The 19582-nt window shown below is 39.8% G+C and overlaps 1 protein-coding gene across 2 annotated transcripts in view; it reads left to right on the top strand.

Moving 5' to 3' along the window:
• The first annotated feature begins 1124 nt into the window (after positions 1–1124).
• The window catches only part of PLAC1 (placenta enriched 1), a 36667-nt gene continuing 18209 nt past the window's right edge, over positions 1125–19582 (top strand). The window contains exons 1-2 of one of the 2 annotated variants that reach the window (XM_070783711.1): positions 1125–1235; positions 3325–3396. The gene's annotated coding sequence lies outside the window, so the exon portion shown is untranslated. The remainder of the gene's footprint in view (positions 1236–3324; positions 3397–19582) is intronic. The other variant, XM_070783710.1, reaches the window with a different exon arrangement.

Here is a 19582-nt window from a genome sequence, read left to right as displayed (position 1 = left end):
CTGGTGCTCAGGTGGTTAAGATTCAGTGTTTCCACTACAGTCAACATTTGTTGGTGGAAGGAAGAGAGGAATGCCATGCAGCCCCCCAGGAGAGATGGTCTTGGATAGAGCGTCTCTTTGCCATCCCGCCACAGGGCATGAACCACCCCTCCTCTCACATCAACCTCCTTGCCATCATCCATCACTTTGGGTGGCACCAGCACAATCACTCAGTGACAAGCAAACCAGGTTACAGCACTTTTCACATCAACAAATTGGCAAGTCACAGAGACCAGTGTTTGTCATTACCAGGTATCCTGATTTTTGTTTTGAACACTACGATCATCGTTCCCTTGGGTAAATCCCTACTGTCCCGGTGTTTGCCTTTCCACACTGTAAAAGGAGAATCTTATTACTGGTTTCTAGTCACCTCAGAGCATTGTGGGGAGAGTCGAAGCCAGTCTGGAAGCTGGATGTCTAAACATCCCTGGGCTTGTGGAGTTCTCACCAAGCCTGTCACTGCTGTTGACATTGAGAATACTGGTGTGGGAACAAGTGCTGTCTTTGTCACAGGCTCAACTCCAGGGGCCTCTCCTTCCCTAAGCTGGCAGCTGAGGCTAAGTACTCGATATCCCTGGGCCAGCTGTTGTGAAGTAAACGCCAGGCAGTAGGTAAGGCAAGATTCAGAACTGGGCAGACAGCCAGGCTTGAGTGGGAGCCCTGATTCAGGAGTGGAGGGGGGCACAAAAGTTGGCAAACAAGTGTTTTCCAAGGGAGGAAGACTAAAAAAAATACAATCTTGTTTCTAAGGTAGACAGAGTACCAACGGGCTGTGGGGGAGCAGCCTAAAAATTCCTTCTTTAACTCACTTATCAGCTGAAGAAGATTCTAGTACTAGAAGGACACTGTGAGCGATGTTTCCCAAGGAGGCTTCCCTGGGAGCACAGAGAGATAGCCACACCCTTTGAAGTTCGCTGGGAGCTTACAAAGGGCAGCGTTGTTTCCACCAGGGAAGAATGATAGCCCCACATAATGGTGTCCTTATTCTCTAAATCTCAGACCTTGTGCGATGAGGGGCCAGTGAGCCTTCAGGCTCAGGCGAAGGGGGGGGGCATGGGCAAGACACTTGGCACAACGCACATGCTCACAGCTTGCTTGCTAGCCAACATGGAAGATCTTTCCTAAGAAGATAGTGTGGTCAAAGTCTGGGGCCTGTTTCAACTCGCTTTCTAGGAGGATTGCTAAGCCATACCCAGGTATTGTTTTAATTTGATGATGGTTGATAAATGTTTCCAAGTAGACGTATCTATCATACTTCATAGATTTCGGTGAAATATATCATGCGCTTAGAGGCTGTAGAGATAAAAGACCAATGAGAAAAATATTGTTTTAAATCAGAATGAAAAGGGTAGTATTTCTGAGTGGTGGGATTCCTATCGCACAAAGAAGAAAGTGAGTGGGCTGGCAAGAGCTGTCTAAGGTGGTCGATTCTCCAGTCATTAGTCAAGTGAAGTCCTCAGATGGGGCTCTAACATAGCCTTAATCAACTTGGGGATGCCTATGGTACTGCATCATCCATTCTTATGTCAGGGACCACTTCCAAAATTCTGACTCATTTCCCAGGCCAGTGGAACCATGTAGGCATATGAGTTTCACGTCTGGTGTCATCTCCAGGAATTTCTGTCAGCCTTGGTGCCTGGGAATAACTCCATTAGACCCAGTAGAAGTTGGGTGGTGCGATGGCAAGAGTTCAGGCGGAGACCTAAGCTCCAGTCCTAGCTCTGCGCCAATTAACTGTCATTTCAGGTGGGTCTTTTAACAATTCTGTGTCTTGGTTTCTTCAGTGGTTAAAAAAAGTCTTTAATTTGATGATTGAGTCCCTTCCAGGTTTAAAAATAAGAATGTCTGTTTCTTAGCTTTGGGTTCAATAAAGAATTGTTGTAGGTATGCCAGTCATCTGGTGTTATAAATTCTTTTAGGTCTGAAAGGGATCTTAAAGGTCATCTAGTTCAACCCCTTTATATTATGGATATATCAATAGAAACCAAGACTCAGAGAGAAGGGAGTCATTCAATTAGTGCAGACTGAAGGTTAAAGATCAGGTTCCATGATTCCCAGTCCAGTGCATTTTCCACTGCCTTTATTTTTAAATCAAAGTAATACATGAGAATGATTTTTAAAATCAAGTAATATAGGAACGCTTGTAATTAAAAAAAAAAAAAAGTTTTCTGCCCTACCCTTAGTGTCACTCCTCAGAAGCAGCCATTGTTAAGAGATTCTGTTTTCAATTCATCTGGTGGTTATTTCAATATTTCTAAATATGTCTCTACTCCTACTTCTTAATTTATCCATTTGAAGCCTTATCTATTGACTCCTTGCTGTAAAAACTATGGATTTAGGTCACTTAGCATTACTCTCAACCTCCTTTCTTTCTCCACCTCCCCACGTTTGATAGTATTATCTTTATGAGGTTTTTAAATTCACCTTTTAAAATAGTATTCAGTATAATTTCCTATTTGGGTTATACAGTTTAATGAGTTTAGACAAATACAAAAAGTCATATAACTACCACCACAATCAATATATATCACCCCCCAAAACTTCCTTATGCTGCCCTTTGTAATCAACCCCATCCTTCACTCCCAACCCCTGGTAACCACTGATCTGTTTTATGTTCCTATACTTTTGCCTTTTCCAGAATGTCATAGAAATGGAACCAGCAAATATGAGAACTTTTTATACTGCTTCTTTCACTCATTTTAATTATTTTGAGATTTATGTCTCAGTAGTTCATTGTTTTTATTGCTGAGTAGTATTCCATCGCTTGAATGTACCAGTGTACTCACTCACCAGTTGAAAGACATTTGCATTGTTTCCAGTTGGATAGTATTATTTTTAGAGAATTCCACTGGTTACCTTTTAACTTGAAATCATATACTAAAACCTCTATTTCTATATCTCTAGACAATATATAGTGGACAATGTCCACTATATATTAAGTAGGTCTTCCTTTTCAGAATAGTAAATGCTTTTGACTAGATTTTAAAACATGATACTTTCATTCATTTCATCTCTGCTTTAAATGGATTACATTTGAGGGTATAATTTTTCATGTGGGTAGAGGGCTTGTTTAAATGCTATCCAGCAGCCCCATTCAGGGCTACTACTATTCTCAGTGGCTCCTGTAGCACAGGGGCCTTCTCTAGCTCGGGACATGCTTGTTGCTGGGAACATATACATGTACTTTCTGTTCTGACCGTTGCTAACTCAGGCAGTAATTTGGGGGAAAAAGACCTTTCTTCATGTGGATTTCAGCTTTTGTCTGTCATGCTTTTGCTGTTCCAGCTGCCTTCACCAGTGAGCACAAAGCCACATTTCAAAGGAGACTGACAAATTATCCCCAGCTGCCAGAAGGAGGTTAGCTTTCTGTGTGTTCTGTGTCCCCCTTCTCTGATAACTAACAGGTTAACTTTCTAAAGGGAATTGACAAAAGCAGAAATTGTCCTTTCACCCAAATAGGGTTTTTGCTTTTTGAAAAGTTGTGGATTTGTCATATTCCTCTCCATTGTGACCTTAATTTACATCAGGAAATTCAGTGTAAATTATTACAACTGAACCCCTGTTGTTTGCAAGGTTCACATTAGTGCATTTTTTTTAAAAAGCACGTATGAGATTGCAATTCTGTTTGAAAATTTGCTAGCACAGTGTCTTTCCTCAAAAAGTAGCTATTTGAAGGCTGAATGATACCAACCCTGGCCATAGAGAGTGATATATGATACCAACCCTGGCCATAGAGAGTGATATATGATTGCACTTACTTGTATTTTTAACCATCTTTGTATGTGTGTTATCTGCCTAGCACTTACACTGCATAATGGGGGGTGAGTCTCATACCTAGCCCGGTACGCTACACATAGTAGGTGCTCAGTAAATGCCTTTTGAATGGAAATGATCCATAATATTGTCTTGCACAAATATGGTGAAGTATTCTGCATCAATGTAGTGAGTCAGGCATTCTCAAATACTACTGGGCATGCAAATTGATACAACTTTCTCACAGGGTCATTTGCCAAAATGTGCCAAAGCCTTAATGGTGTTCTTATCTTTTCACCCAGAAACTCTCTAAGGACTACTCTAAAAAAAAAAAAAAAAAAACAGAAATGCACAAAAGATATAAATACTAAGAAACTCATTGTAGTATCATTTAAATTAGAGAAAAAGTGAAATCAACTTCAATGTCTAAATTATAAAATCTTATGTAGTAACATTTATACTATAAATGCTTTGTAGTTATTTAAAATCATGTTTAAGAGAGTCTATAACATCATGAGAAAATGCTTGCAGCCTAAATTAAGTGGAGAAAGGGAGGATACAGATGAACATACAATATGATCTCCTGCGTGTGTGTGTGTGTGTGTGCACACGTGCAAAAAGAAAGAAGACAGAAAGGAAATAAACAAAATATTAACAATGATTCTAATAGTAGAATTATGAATTATTTTCATATTCTAATATTTGTAAATTCCAAATTCTTTACACTGAGCTTGTATTACTTTACAAACCTGAAAAATATCTTTAATTAAAAAGATTTTAATTAATTAAATTAAATTAAAATTTCTTCAATTAATTTTTCCAATTAAGGAAAGAAAGAAATACTATCCTAGTCACAAAATATGAAACAATTTCTCAAACCAGAGTCTACTCTTCAGATGCCACGTGGAAAGTCAAGGCAGCGTTGTTTTCAGAAAAGCAAAATTATGCCTACAAGTCTTTTCGAGGTTTATTAAGAGCCTCAGTTTGATATTGAAAGGCAAAACTGTTCATCCTTTTCTCTAGGCCTAGTTAGGTTTCATCCTTCTCTCTCCCCATCCCCACCCATTTTAAAACTGTCCAGATCTGTGGAACAAATGTTGAACAAACTGGAAATAAATAAAATCCAATAGCTTTAAGATATCACAAAGCCCTCCCTTCCTGTGTATTAATGGCTACCAGCCCATTGTACTCCCCAGAGTGGAGGGCTGGAGTCAGCGAAATGGAGGCTTTTCTGATTCAAGCATGAAAGCTGCAAATGCTCAAAATTTAGGAAGTCTGAGAAGACTGAGACACAACATGTACAACCTTCCCTCCCTCACATTCTGACCTTTACATAATAAAAACTGGTGGGCTCTGCTGGGGGGAAAAGCTACTAAGTGAAAACTCAGTCGTAGAAGGCAGATACAGTAAGTATTCTTCACATTTCAAAGAAATCTCAGAATCCTAGAACTTTACAGCTAAAAGGAAAATATTCCAACAAGTCCAGAGTTCTTTCCAAATCCCAGATACTGTGCTGGTTGCTGATCAAATGTTATCTCATTAAAAACCACATAGCAATGCACTCCATTTTACAGATAAGGAAATCAAAACCCAGGGAGGCATTGTAAATTGCCTTGGATTACATAGTTTTTTTGGCTGCAAAGCTGGAGCTAGGGCCTACATCTTCTGGAGACTCTCAGGTGAAAAAATGAGTTTTTCTAATATTGTCTTGTCCCTCAGTTCCAGATAGTCCAAAAACTGTGCAGTTGTGCTTGCATCTTTTGCTAACAACTTAAGCTAATCAGGTCCAAGATCAAACATATAGTCTTCTGCTTGGCTCCCAGTGACCCAGGATCTGAACTAGTCTGGCTTTTTACTCTCTTTCATGCCCCAGCCCCCACATAAACAGTCTGTTAACAAGTCCTGTCCATTTTTCCTTCAAAAAAATACCTTCAAAAAGGCACAACCTTCCAGTTACAAAATAAATAAGTCATGAGGATGTGACGTACAGCATGGACACTATAATTAATAAAGCCATATTATTATATTTGCAAGTTGCTAAAAAGTAGATCTTAAAAATGCTCATCACAAGAAAGAAACATTTGTAACTATGTATGGTGACAGATGTTAACTAGACTTATTGTAGTGATCACTTCACAGTATATACAAATATTGAATCACTATGCAGTATACCTGAAACTAATATCATGTTATATGTCAATTATACCTCAATAAAAAAAAAATACTTCTATATCCAACCCAACCTACAAAACAACCCAACCTCTACCTCCTTCTTGACTACTCCCAAACCACACCACTGCCTGTCTTCTGGCTCAGACAACAATTCTAGTCTGCATCACACAATTATTTTAGCACCTGTCATTCAGGGACAGTTAACATTTGTTCAGCAGCACTCATCCTAGCATCAAGCAAGTATTGATTGTCTACTATATGCCAAGTGCTGAGATGGAGAATTCATTTGTCTTTTCTCCTCAACTAGACATTAAACATCCTGAGAGTGAAGGCTACAGCTTTCTCCATAACCTCTTAAACACCCGTTGCAGCTCTGGGCACATACTGAAGACTTGTTTATTCAAGAGCAGAACAGATTTAAGGAATCTGTCACCAGCTCAGCAGCTGGAGAACTCTGGGGACGCCTTAATCTATGGATCTGCCTCAATATCTCACAGGCTACATGAGCATGATCCACTCACTCAATGAAGACCGCATATCAAACTGACTTTTTAACACCACACCTTCAGGGATAAGTGAAGAGGTTTAGCTAATAAGAGGTGTGGAGTCCAAAGCATCAAATGGGGATTTCTGCCTCCAAGAAAAGAAGCTGGAATAGATGTACTCGTCCCTATTTTTGTCACTAAATACAGCTAAAAACCCTGGGTGTTATATATAAAACAAATATAAGAGGACCAAGAAAGGTGGAAAGAAGAAGGCAGAGTGGCTAAAGACCTCAGTAACCAATGAATGACGTGATGGTGAGTTCCCTGGATTTTCTTTTTGCCTCATTGATTCCAGACTGGATGCTGGAGACACCAGCAGTTAAGAAAAAACCAAGTGGGAGCAAACAAACAAGAAAGGCCTGCTCTCTTTAGCCGAAGGACCAAGAAAGGGGCAGCCTAGCAAAGTAGGCAACTTTTAGACAAGTACTACTCTACTGTAGCCAAACACCACAGGAAAAACTATGACTTCCACACACACCCATGCCAATGAATGATGAGTGGAGAGCCTGAACTTCTACCCCAATGTGCCACTAACAAGGCAGCAACTCTCTTTTCCGTGCCAGAGTAGGGGAAACTTGTCCAAATAGGAAAAACAAAAGGCTTAAATAAGAGCCTCATTACATGATACCCAAAATGAACAGTATTCAACTGAAAATCATTCATTATACCAAGACCAAGGAAGATCTCAAATTGAATGAAAAAAAGAATCAACAGATGCCCAAATCAAAATAAGAGATGTTACAGTTATCTGACAAAGATTTTGAAGCATCTACCATAAAAATGCTTCAGTGAACAATTACAAACATGCTTGAAACAAATGAAAAGACTAGAAAGTCTCAGCAAAGAAATATAATATCTCAGCAAACAAATACGAAGATACAAATAAGAACTAAATGAAAAATTTAGAAATGAAAAACTCAGTGGATGAGCTCAACAGAATAGAGCAGACGAAAGAATTAATGAACTTGAAGGTATAACAATAGAAATTACATAGTGAGAACTGGAAAAAAATGAAAAGAGCCTCAGGAACTTATGGGACTATAACAAAACATAATAACATTGATATCACTGAAGTCTCAGGAAGAGGGAAGAAAGAGAAAGGGGCTGAAGACCGTTTGAAAAAATAAAATCTCAAAGTTTCCAAGTTTGGGAAAAAAAGATAAACCTACATATTCAAAGAGGTGAAAGAACCCTAAGCAGGATAGATGCAAAGAAATTCACGCTAAGACCCATCATAGTCAAACTTCTGAAAACTAAAAACAAAGAAAGTCTTAAAGGCAAAAAGAAAATAGAACAAGGAGACAATGTTCTAATAAGGAATTGGCACATTTTTCAAGCACTAAAAGAAAAGGACTGCTAACCCAGAATCCTACATCCCTCAAAAATGTCCATCAGGAATGAAAGGGAAATGGAGACATTCTCAGATGAAGAAAACTTAAGAGAATTTGTCACCATCACACCTACCCTAAAAGAATAGCTAGAAGAACTTCTCCAAACAGAAAGAAAATAATAAAAGAAGGACTCTTGGAATATAAGGAAGAAAGAACACAATAAACAAAAATATGAAGAAATCCAGTAGACTTTCCTTCCCCTCTTGAGTCTATGAGGAAAGTAAATGAATATAAATGGAGGTAAGGTTTCCACTTCACCTGAAATGGTAAAAAAATCCATCACTAGAGTGTGGTAAGTTATTTTTATATATATATATATATATATATATATATATATATATAAATACCTAAAGGAACCACTAAAAATCTATACAAAGATATACACTCAAAACCATGACAGATAAATCAAAATGATATTCCAAAAAATATTCAAGTAATCCACAGGAAGGCAGAAAAAAGAAATCTGAGAAATAAAAGGCAGAAAACAAAAAATAAAATGGCAGATTTAGATTCTAATTTATAAAAAATTGCATTAAGTATAAATGGTCTAAGTATATCAATTAGAAGACAAAGATTGGTGGAGTGGATAAGAAAAATATGACCCAATTATATGCATTCTACTAGAAACTTACTTCAAATATAATGATATAGAGAAACTGAAAGTAAAAGGATGTAAAGAGATATATCATGCAAACATTAATAAAAAGAAAGTATGTGTCTATCAAAGAAGAGCAAAATAAGCACAAAGCAAGAAGGAAGGAAATTATAAGGAGCAGAAATCAATGGAATTGAATAAAGGAAAACAATGAAGAAAATAAATGAAACAAAAGCTGTTCCTTTGTAAAGATCAATAGACTTGACAATCTCTAGCAAGACAGACAAAGGAAAAAGAGAAGAAGCAAATTACCAATATCAGGAACAAAACAGGAGATATCACTACAGATCCTACAGATAAGGGTGGGGTACAATAAGGTAGTACCATGAACAACTCTACACACTTGTATTTAAAAACTTAAATGCAATGGACCAATTCCTTGAAAAACACAAACTACCACAAGTCACCCAATATAAATAGAGTTCATAGCCCTATAACTATTAAGGAAATTAACTGCATAATTTTAAAACTCCCAACAAAGAACTCTCTAGTTCCAAAAGATTTCACTGGATAATTTTACCAAATATTTAAAGTATCAGCAATTCTACATTATCTCTTCCAGAAAATAGAAGTAATGGGAACATTTCCCTATTAATTTTATGAAGTTAGCATTACCTTGAAACCAAAACCACCTAGAGACAGTACAAGAAAACTACAGACCAATATCCCTCATGAATATAGATGCAAAAATCTTTAGCAAAATATTAGCAAGTAGAATTCAGCAATATAAAGGAATTATATGCCATGACCAAGTAGGGTTCATTATAAGTATCCAGTTCAGTTCAGTTCAGTCACTTAGTTGTGTCCGACTCTTTGTGACCCCATGGACTGCAGCACTAACATCCAGAGCTTGCCCAAACCCATGTCCGTCGAGTTGGTGATGCCATCCAACCATCTTATCCTCTGTTGTCCCCTTCTCCTCCTGCCTTCAATCTTTCCCAGCATCAGAGTCCTTCCCAATGAGTCAGTTCCTCGCATCAGGTGGCCAAAGTATTGGAGCTTCAGTATCAGTCCTTCCAATGAATATCAAGGACTGATTTCCTTTAGGATTGACTGGTTGGCTCTCCTTCCAGTCCAAGGGACTGTCAAGAGTCTTCTCCAACACCACAGTTCAAAAGCATCACTTCTTCAGTGCTCAGCTTTCTTTATGGTCCAACTCTCACATCCATACATGACTACTGGAAAAACCATAGCTTTGACTAGATGGACCTTTGTCAGCAAAGTAATGTCTCGGCTTTTTAATATGGTGTCTAAGTTGGTCATAGCTTTTCTTCTAAGGAGCAAGCATCTTTTAATTTCATGGCTGTACTCCTGGACACTCACAGGTAAGTCTGGCTCAATCTTTTATGGAGTCACTGCTCCTTTCTCCTGGGTCCTGGTGTGCACAAGGTTTTGTTTGAGCCCTCCAAGCATCTCTGGTGGGTAAAGGGTTTGATTCTAAGCACAGTTTTGCCCCTCCTACCATCAACTTCCCTGATAGGTCAGTTGGCAAAGAATCCGCCTGCAATATGGGAGACCCCAGTTTGATTCCTGGCTCAGGGAGATCTGCTTGAGAAGGGATAGGCTACCCACTCCAGTATTCTTGGGCTTCCCTTGTGGCTCCGATGGTAAAGAATCTGTCTGCAATGCAGAAGACCTGGGTTCGATCCCTGAGTTGGGAAGATCCCCTGGAAAAGGGAAAGGCTATCCACTCCAGTATTCTGGCCTGGAGAATTCCATGGACTGTATAGTTCATGGGGTTGCAAAGAGTCAGATATGACTGAGCAACTTTCACTCTTCCTTTCACCATCTTTTTGGGGCTTCTCATTTGCCATTGGATGTGGAGTATCTTTTTCTGCTGGGATCATTCTCCTGTCAACGGCTATTCAGCAGTTAGTTGCAATTTTGAAGTTCTCACAAGATGAGCACACGTCCTTCTACTCCACCATCTTGTGGGACAGTGACAAGTATCCAAGTCTGGTTGAATATTAAAAACCAATAATGTATACCATCATATTAACAGGCTGAGAGAAGAAAAATCACATGAGCATATCCACTGATGCAGAAAAGACATTTGACAAAATTCAACATCCAATCATGACAAAATCTCTCAGCAAGCAAGGAATAGAAGGAAACTTCCTTAACTTGCTAAAGGGTACCTACCAAAAAAAAAAAAAAAAAGCCTTACAACTAATATTATATTTAAGGGTGGAAAACTGAATGATTTCACCCTAAGATCAGGTAGAAGGCAAGGATGTCCATTGCTACTATTCTTTTTTATCATAGTGCTAGAAGTTCTAGTCAGGACAATAATGACAGAAAAGACATATAGATTTGAAAGGAAGAAATGAAACTTTCTATTTGCAGGTGGCATGATAATCTACACAGATAATCTCAAGGAAGCTATTTTTTAATTCATTTTATTCAAGTATAGTTGACTTAAAGTGTTAATCTCTGCTATACAAAAAAGTGAGTTATATATATACATATATATATTTTGTATTCTTTTCCATTTATCACAGGATATTGAATATAGTTTCCTGTGCTATACAGTAAGGCCTTGTAGTTTATTCATTCTGTATATAATAGTTTACATCTGCTAATCCTAAACTCCCAATCCTTTCCTCCCCCTCCTAACTCCCCCTTGGCAGCCACAAGTCTGTTCTCTATATCTGTGAGTCTGTTTTATAGATAAGTTCAATTGTGTCATATTTTAGGAATCTTCTCTTTTTTTGGCTTCATTGGATCTTCATTGCAATGCACAGGCTTACTCTAATTGTGGTGAGCAGAGGCTCCTCTCTAGTTGTGGTACATAGGCTTCTCATTGTGATGGCTTCTCTTGTGGAGTATGAACTCTAGGGCATTCAGGCTTAGTATTTGCGGCATGTGGGCTCAGTAGCTGTAAAGTATGGACTTAGTTGTCCCAAGGCACATGGGATCTTCCTAGACCAGGGATTGAACCTGTGTCCTCTGCATTGGCAGGCAGATTCTTAACCACTGGACCACCAGGGAAGGCTAGGAATCTATTTTTTTAACTCTTAAAACTAATAAGTCAGTTCAGCAAGATCACGGAATAAATATTAAAAATCTATTATGTTTCTATATACTGACAATGAAACATGGGCACCAAAATAAAAAATATAATACCATTTAAAATTGCTCAAAAAAAAAAAGACTTTGACACATACCTAACAAATATGCATAAGACTTGTATGCTGAAAACTACAAAATGCTAATGAAAGAAAACAAAGAAGAGGGGAATTCCCTGGCGGTCCAGTGATTAGGATGCCATGCTTTCACAGCCAGGGGCCTGGGTTCAATCACTGTCGGGGGAACTAAGATCCCACAAGCTGCTAATGGCATGGCAAAAAAAGAAGAAAAGAAATTAAAGAAGATTTAAATAAATGGAGAGAAATGCCATGTTCCTGGATATGAAGACTCAACATAATAAAGATGCCATTTCCTTCTCCAGGGGATCTTCCCGACCCAGGAATCGAACCTGGGTCTCCTGCATTGCATGCAGACGTTTTACCATGTGAGCCACCAGGGAGGCCCCCAATAAAGATGTCAGTTCTCCTCAAAATGATATACAAGTTGGTTCAGTTCAGTTCAGTTACTCAGTTGTGTCCAACTCTTTGCAACCCCATGAACCGCAGCACGCCAGGCCTCCCTGTCCATCACCAACTCCCAGAGTTTATTCAAACTCATGTCCATTGAGTCAATGATGCCATCCAACCATCTTATCCTCTGTTGGCCCCTTCTCCTTCTGCCTTCAGTCTTTCCCAGCATCAGGGTTTTTTCTAACGACTCAGTTCTTTTCATCAGGTGGCCAAATATTGGAGTTTCAACTTCAGCATCAGTCCTTCCAATGAATATTCAGGACTGATTTCCTTTAGGATGGACTAGTTAGATCTCCTTGCATTCCAAGGGACTCTCAAGAGTCTTCTCCAACACCACAGTTCAAAAGCATCAATTCTTCAGCACTCAGCTTTCTTTATAGTCCAACTCTCACATCCATACATGACTACTGGAAAAAGCATAGCTTGACTAGATGGACCTTTGTTGGCAAAGTAATGTCTCTGCTTTTTAATATGCTGTCTAGGTCGGTCATAACTTTCCTTCCAAGGAGTAAGTGTCTTCTAATTTCATGGCTGCAATCACCATCTGCAGTGATTTTGGAGCCCAAAAAAATAGTCAGCCACTGTTTCCCCATCCACTTGCCATGAAGTGATGGGACCAGATGCCATGGTCTTAGTTTTCTGAATGTTCAACTTTAAGCCAACTTTTTCACTCTCCTCTTTCACTTTCATCAAGAGGCTCTTTAGTTCTCCTTTGGTTTCTGCCATAAGGGTAGTGTTATCTGCATTACTGATATTTCTCCCAATAATAGATTCCAGCTTGTGCTTCATCCAGACCGAAATTTCACATGATGTACTCTGCATATAAGTTAAATAAGCAGGGTGACGATACACGACCTTGATATACTCCTTTCCCAATTTTGAACCAGTCCGTTGTTCCATGTCTGGTTCTAACTGTTGCTTCTTGACCTGCATACAGATTTCTCAGGAGGTAGGTAAGGTGGTCTGGTATTCCCATCTCTTTCAGAATTTTCCACAGTTTGTTGTTATCCACACAGTCAAAGCCTTTGGCATAGTCAGCAAAGCAGAAATAGATGTTTTTCTGGAACTCTCTTGCTTTTTCCATGATCCAGCGGATATTGGCAATTTGATCTCTGGTTTCTCTGTCTTTTCTAAAACCAGCTTGAACATCTGGAAGTTCATGGTCCATGCACTGTTGAAGCCTGGCTTGGAGAATTTTGAGCATTACTTTGCTAGTGTGTGAGATGAGTGCAACTGTGTATTCTTTGGCATTGCTCTTCTTTGGGATTGGAATGAAAACTGACATTTTCCAGTCCTGTGGCCACTGCTGAGTTTTCCAAATTTGCTGGCATGTTGAGTGCAGCACTTTCACAGCATCATCTTTTAGGATTTGAAATAGCTCAACTGGAATTCTATCACCTCCACTAGCTTTGTTCATAGTGATGCTGCATAAGGCCCACTTGACTTTGCATCCCAGGATGGCTGGCTCTAGGTGAGTGATCACACCATCATGATTATCTGGGTCATTAAGATCTTTTTTGTATAGTTTTTCTGTGTATTCTTGCCACGTCTTCTTAATATCTTCTGCTTCTGTTAGTTCCATACTGTTTCTGTCCTTTATTGTGCCCATCTTTGCATGAAACATTCCCTTGGTGTCTTTAATTTTCTTGAAGAGATCTCTAGTCTTTCCCATCCTATTGTTTTCCTCTATTTCTTTACACTGATCACTGAGGAAGGCTTTCTTACCTCTCCTTGTTATTCATTGGAACTCTGCATTCAAATGGGTATATCTTCCCCCTTCTCCTTTGCCTTTCGCTTCTCTTCTTTTCTCAGCTATTTGTAAGGCCTTCTCAGACAACCACTTTTTGCCCTTTTGCATTTTGTTTTCTTGGGGATGGTCTTGATCACTGCCTCCTGTACAATGTCTTGAAAATCCGTCCATAGTTCTTCAGTTGGTAGTTCCTAATCAAGTTGGTAGCTCCTAATATACAAGTTGGTAGTTCCTAATAAAAATCTCAGCAAGACTTGTAGAATTTTGTCTAAAATTTATTCAAAAAGTCAAAGGAACTAGAATAGCTAAAACAATTTTGAAAAAAGCAAAAAAAAAGAGGAAAGAATCAGTTGGCCCTACTACGTATCTTTAATAATCAAGACTATGGTGGGAACTTCCCTGGTGGTCCAGTGGCTAAGACCCTGAGCTCCCAATGCAGGGGGCCTGGGTTCGATTCCTGGTCAGGGAACTAGCTCCCATATGCCACAACTAAGGCCCAGCACAAACAAATAAATATTTTTTCAGCCTGTGGTGTTGGCAGGAGGATATATAGACCAACAGATCTGAATAGAATCCAGAATACACCCACATAAATATGCTTAACTGATTTTTTTTTTAACTGTAAATACAATTCAGTGAAGGAAAGATGGCATTTTCAATAAATGGTGCTGGAGAAGTTGGATATCTATGGGCAAAATAAAAGAACCTTGTATTAGAGTTCTTTAGTGAAACATAGCCAATAAACTGTGTGTGTCTGTGTAAAGACTGTGTGTGTATAGAAAGAATGTGGGAATGTGTGTATATATGTATGTATGTGTATGTGTGTATATACATACATCCAATTTTTCCAGCACCATTTATTGAAAAGACTATCCACCTTTCCTTCTTTGAATTCCATTTGTACTTTAAATATATACAGAAAGAAAGAAAGAGATGTTTATTTTAAGAAATTGGCTCATGCAATTGTGGATACTGGCAAGTCCAAATCTGCAAGTCAGGCCAGCAGGCTGGAGACCCAGGAAAGAGTTGATATTGCAGCTCCAATCTGAAGGTAGTCTTCTAGAAAACTGCCTCTTCCTTGGGGGAGGTCAATCTTTTTCTTAAGGCCTTTGGCTGATTGTATCAAGCCCACCTATATTTTGGAGGGTAATCTGCCTTATAGTCTACTGAATTGAATGTTAATCTTTTCTAAAAATAAAAAATACCTTCACAGCAACATTCAGCTGTTTTACCAAACATCTGGGCACCATGGCCTAGCCAACTTAATACATAAAATTATTCATCAAAAACCTCATCCTAAGTCTCATCACATACAAAAATTAAGTTAAAAGTGTCACAGACTTACATGTAAAACTAAAATTTTTAAAAACAAACAGCAAATATTCAGGACCTAGGACTAGGGGGAAAGTGCATAGACTTGACATCAAAAGCACAATACAGAAAACGAAAAACCAGTAAATTGAACCTGATCAAAATTTTAAACTTTTGCTCCATGAAAGGTCCTGTTAAAGAGGATGAAAAGACAACCTATAAAATGGGAGAAAACATATGTAAACCACACATCTGACAAATGACTCATATCTAGACTATATGAAGAACGTTTTAAAAACTCAACAGTGAATAAAACAGACAATCCAACCAGAAAATGGGTAAAGGACATAAAGACACATTTCACCAAAGAGGAAATACAGATGATAAATACACAAGATGTTCACCATCATTAACCATTAGGGAAATGCAAACTTAGACAATGAAATGTTATTAATACTACACACCTATTAGAACAATTGAATAAAAAGCAGTGACAATACCAGATGCTGGCGAGAATGTGGAAAAACCAGAACTCTCTGATACTGTGGGTGGGAAAGTGAAATGCTGTGGCCACTCTGGAAAATAGTTTGGCAGTTTCCTATAAAACTAAACATGCAATTATCATAGGACCCAGAAATCACACCCCTGGACGTTTATCCCAGAGAAATGAAAACTAATGCCCCCTACAGAGTCTTGTACATTAATGTTTACAGCTTATAGCTTTCCCTGTAATGGCCTCAAACTGAAAACAACCCAAATGTCCTTTGATAGATGAACAGTTAGGCAAACTCTGGGTGTGATGAAAAGGAAAGTACAACAACTTGGATGGACCTCAAGGGTATTATCCTGAGTGGCAAAACTCTTTGCATCAAGATCTCCACCCCTCACTCTGTAGTCCCAGTACCCCACCACTCCAATTGTAAACATTCTACATTCAGTTCCCTAAGATCCAAAAGATAAATTGATAAAAAGAAGCACCCTGGTGATTTCAATTTTGTGGCAGTGTATGAGGAATGGTAGTTTCTAAAGTAGTATATTTTATTTATTTATGGCTGCACTGGGTCTTTGTTGCTGTGTATGTGCTTTCTGTTTTTTCAATTAATTAAGTTATTTTAAGTGAAGGATAATTATTTTACCATATTGTGATGGTTTTTGGTATACATCAATGAGCTTTCTCTAGTTTTGGTGAGCAGGGGCTACTCTCTAGAGGCAGTGCACGGGCTTCTCATTGTGATGGCTTCTCTTGTTGCAGAGCATGGGCTTTAGGGCATGCAGGCTTCAGTAGCTGCAGCTCCAGTTTTCTAGGTCACAGGCTCAGTAGTTGTGGTGTACAGGTTTAGTTGCCCCACAGTATGTGGAATCTTCCAGGATCAGGGATCGAACCCATGTCCCCTGCATTCACAGGCAGATTCTTGATCACCAGATAGCCAGGGAGATCCCTAAAGCAATGTTTCTTAAATATTATCATTATCTTCCCACATCTACATGACACACACTCATGCACGCATATACATAACCCGGATGTTGGGCTTTTCATGCTATCGGATTCTTATCTCTGTTGCCTCATTTTCAAAGATGAAAGATAGAAACCCACCTAAGCTGTATTCAGATGAAGGGAGAAAGTAATGGCTGGTGGCAGTGTAGGGGAAAGAGTAACCGGAAAGAGAGGAAGAGAAACCTGATAAGAGTTACAGGGGGTGACTTGTGCTGACCTGTGCTGCAGCTCTGTAGCTTTGGTCTTGGTCATTCTGTTGACATGTGCTCACTATGTCCCCATCTGCAACCCCAGTTCAAAGTCTGAGAACTGGTGTGGAAATGGCCCTTCTTCAGGGAGGCCTTAAGCCAGACCCCAAGACTAGGTTAGATCCTTGTGTTACACACTCTCACAGCACTTGAATCTGACCTTGGAGTCATTTATCACAATTTTAGTTACATGTTTTTCAGGCTACTAAGTGTTAGATAATGATGTGTGAGTTTATCACATGTCTCCTATTTGGGACTGTAACTAGAATGAATGTTGGAACCTTGTCTTAGTTCATTTTTGTATATTCCCAAGCATCTAACAGGGTTTCCCGGGTGGCGCTAGTAGTAAAGAACCTGCCTCCAAATGCAGGAGACATAAGAGATGCGAGTTCGATCCCTGGGTCAGGAAGATCCCCTGGAGCAGAGCATGGCAAACCACTCCAGTATTCTTGTTTGGAGAATCCCATGGACAGAGGGGCCTTGCTGGCTATGGTTCATAGGGTTGCAAAGAGTTGAACCCGAATGAAGTGACTTATCATGCATGCATGCAAGCATCTGACACACTAGTGTTACTAAAAGGTGCTTGGTACGTATTTGTTAGATGAATGAAGAGGGAGAAGGTAGCAAGATTCTCATTGAATTAAACATAGTTACTGAAAACCTTTTTAAGAAAAATAAACTTTGATTTGTATTTATTTTCTCTATTATGAAAATAGGAAAAACATTACTTATCCCCCATGTCACATTGTGTGCTGTGCTAAGTCACTTCAGTCGTGTCTGACTTTGTGACCCCATGGACTGTAGCCTGCCAGGCTCCTCTGTCCATGGAATTCTCCAGGCAAGAATACTGGAGTGGGTTGCCATTTCCTTCTCCAGGGGACCTTCCCGACCCAGGGATTGAACCCGTGTCTCTTACGTCTCCTGCACTGGCAGGTGGGTTTTTATCACTAGCACCACCTGGGAAGTCACACTGGATAGACTGAATAGATACGGAGATACTCTGGAGTGAAAAGCACTATTCAAGTCCATGGGCTAATGGTAATAAAGCACAGGCTTCCTACCTATTGAGTTTGGGAAGACATTGTACACTCTTGTCATGGAATCTAGGCCCTGGAGATGCTATGTATGACAATGTGTCCACCTCTAGGGGGCTTCTTTCCACCCACCAAGGATCTTTCCAAATCACCCAGCAGGAACCAGTGCTAGGTTAGGGTGCCTACCCAGGCTACATAAGGACTGTTAGGGATCAAAAATTATGGTTTCCGTTACCTTTATTTATTTCCCCCATGGGAATAACTGAGTTAAGTTGAGTGAGCACAAAAGATTTGAGAAGAGTTTCCTTTAGACTTTGACCCTAGAGCCCAAATACTGTTTCCCATGCTTCTCCAAGTTTCCATTCCCTGTCACTCACATAGGAGGCCCCCTCCCCACCAGTCAGCAAGGAAGCCAGATTTTTCCAGTGGGAGGAATTGCAAGGGGGGTGCAGATGTTCCATGTCAGTACATTTCAAGGACAGGTCCAACCTGTTTAGCCTTTAACTCATAAACTTGCCTTTTCTTCTCAATATACCATGATCCAGCCCCAGGCCACCCAGGCTTCCCCCAACCCCCAGTCCCTTAGGGGAAACAAGGTCCTTGCTGGCTGAATTTCACATGAAATTCCCAAGTTACAATGAACAGTGCTCTCCTCATGGCCACCTGACACCAGAGCGGTTGCTCAACCCTCCCTCATTCCCGTGCCTGCAGGGCTGGAATTAACTTGGTTCCCTGGGCCCCCGACTAAATCAACTATTTTGCAAGGTGCCCTTCTGCTTTCTACTGCTCTTGAATGATTTCATCCCGAGTTTCTACTCCCTTCCTCCGGCTTGAGCTTTCTTGAGGATTCTCCCCTTGCCTATCATACTCAAGTCGACTGTTTTCTCATAATGCCCCTCCCCACACCTGGCCCAGGCTCTTGTTTGGATTCAGGAGTGGTCCTGTACCCATCAGCAACTGGCAATCACCAAACACACACAGTTTCCTGAAATCACCTCAGTGTCCCCTGCCAAGAGGATCTAATTCCAGTGCACACATAACAGGGCAGATGCCTATAGAAAAAAAAACAGGCAAGATACAAATATCACCAAGTTTTCCGATGAGAGTGGTTTTCAGCAAAATAGCTTGAACTGGGAATGACTAATCAAATCATAATCCATGAAAATCTACTCAAGGGCATTTTACAACACTTTCCTAGGAGCATTCTCTGAGAATACAAGTATCAGAACTTTATACATTGGGCTTATTTTTAGGCCTGACCACATTTTTTAAGCAGGGGAAAGTGTTACCAGTTCAGAAAACCAAGAAATGTGTTGGCATTTGATTTATTCTGCATGAAACTTGCTCGTTTTTCTAGTTTGGAGGTTAAGCAGGAGGACAGAAAGGACAACCACATTGATGTTAATACCTGTCCCCTTCCCTACCCCCACCTGCTACCTTGAAACCTAGTAGGTCTCCTAAATAAGCTGATGTGCCAGGCAGGGGCCATTGTAAGTAGCACACGAATGAAGTGAGAGAGAAAGGAAATTTAGGAAGGCTCAGAGAGCCCTTAGTAGGGTGTTGGGCATATTGTGAGCGCACAGTCAATGT

Source organism: Bos indicus, chromosome X, assembly GCF_029378745.1.
Source record: "Bos indicus isolate NIAB-ARS_2022 breed Sahiwal x Tharparkar chromosome X, NIAB-ARS_B.indTharparkar_mat_pri_1.0, whole genome shotgun sequence".
In the NCBI taxonomy this organism is placed as follows: domain Eukaryota; kingdom Metazoa; phylum Chordata; class Mammalia; order Artiodactyla; family Bovidae; genus Bos; species Bos indicus.
The sequence above is the reverse complement of the archived record's forward strand: the minus strand, read 5'-3'. Positions and strand labels throughout refer to the sequence as shown.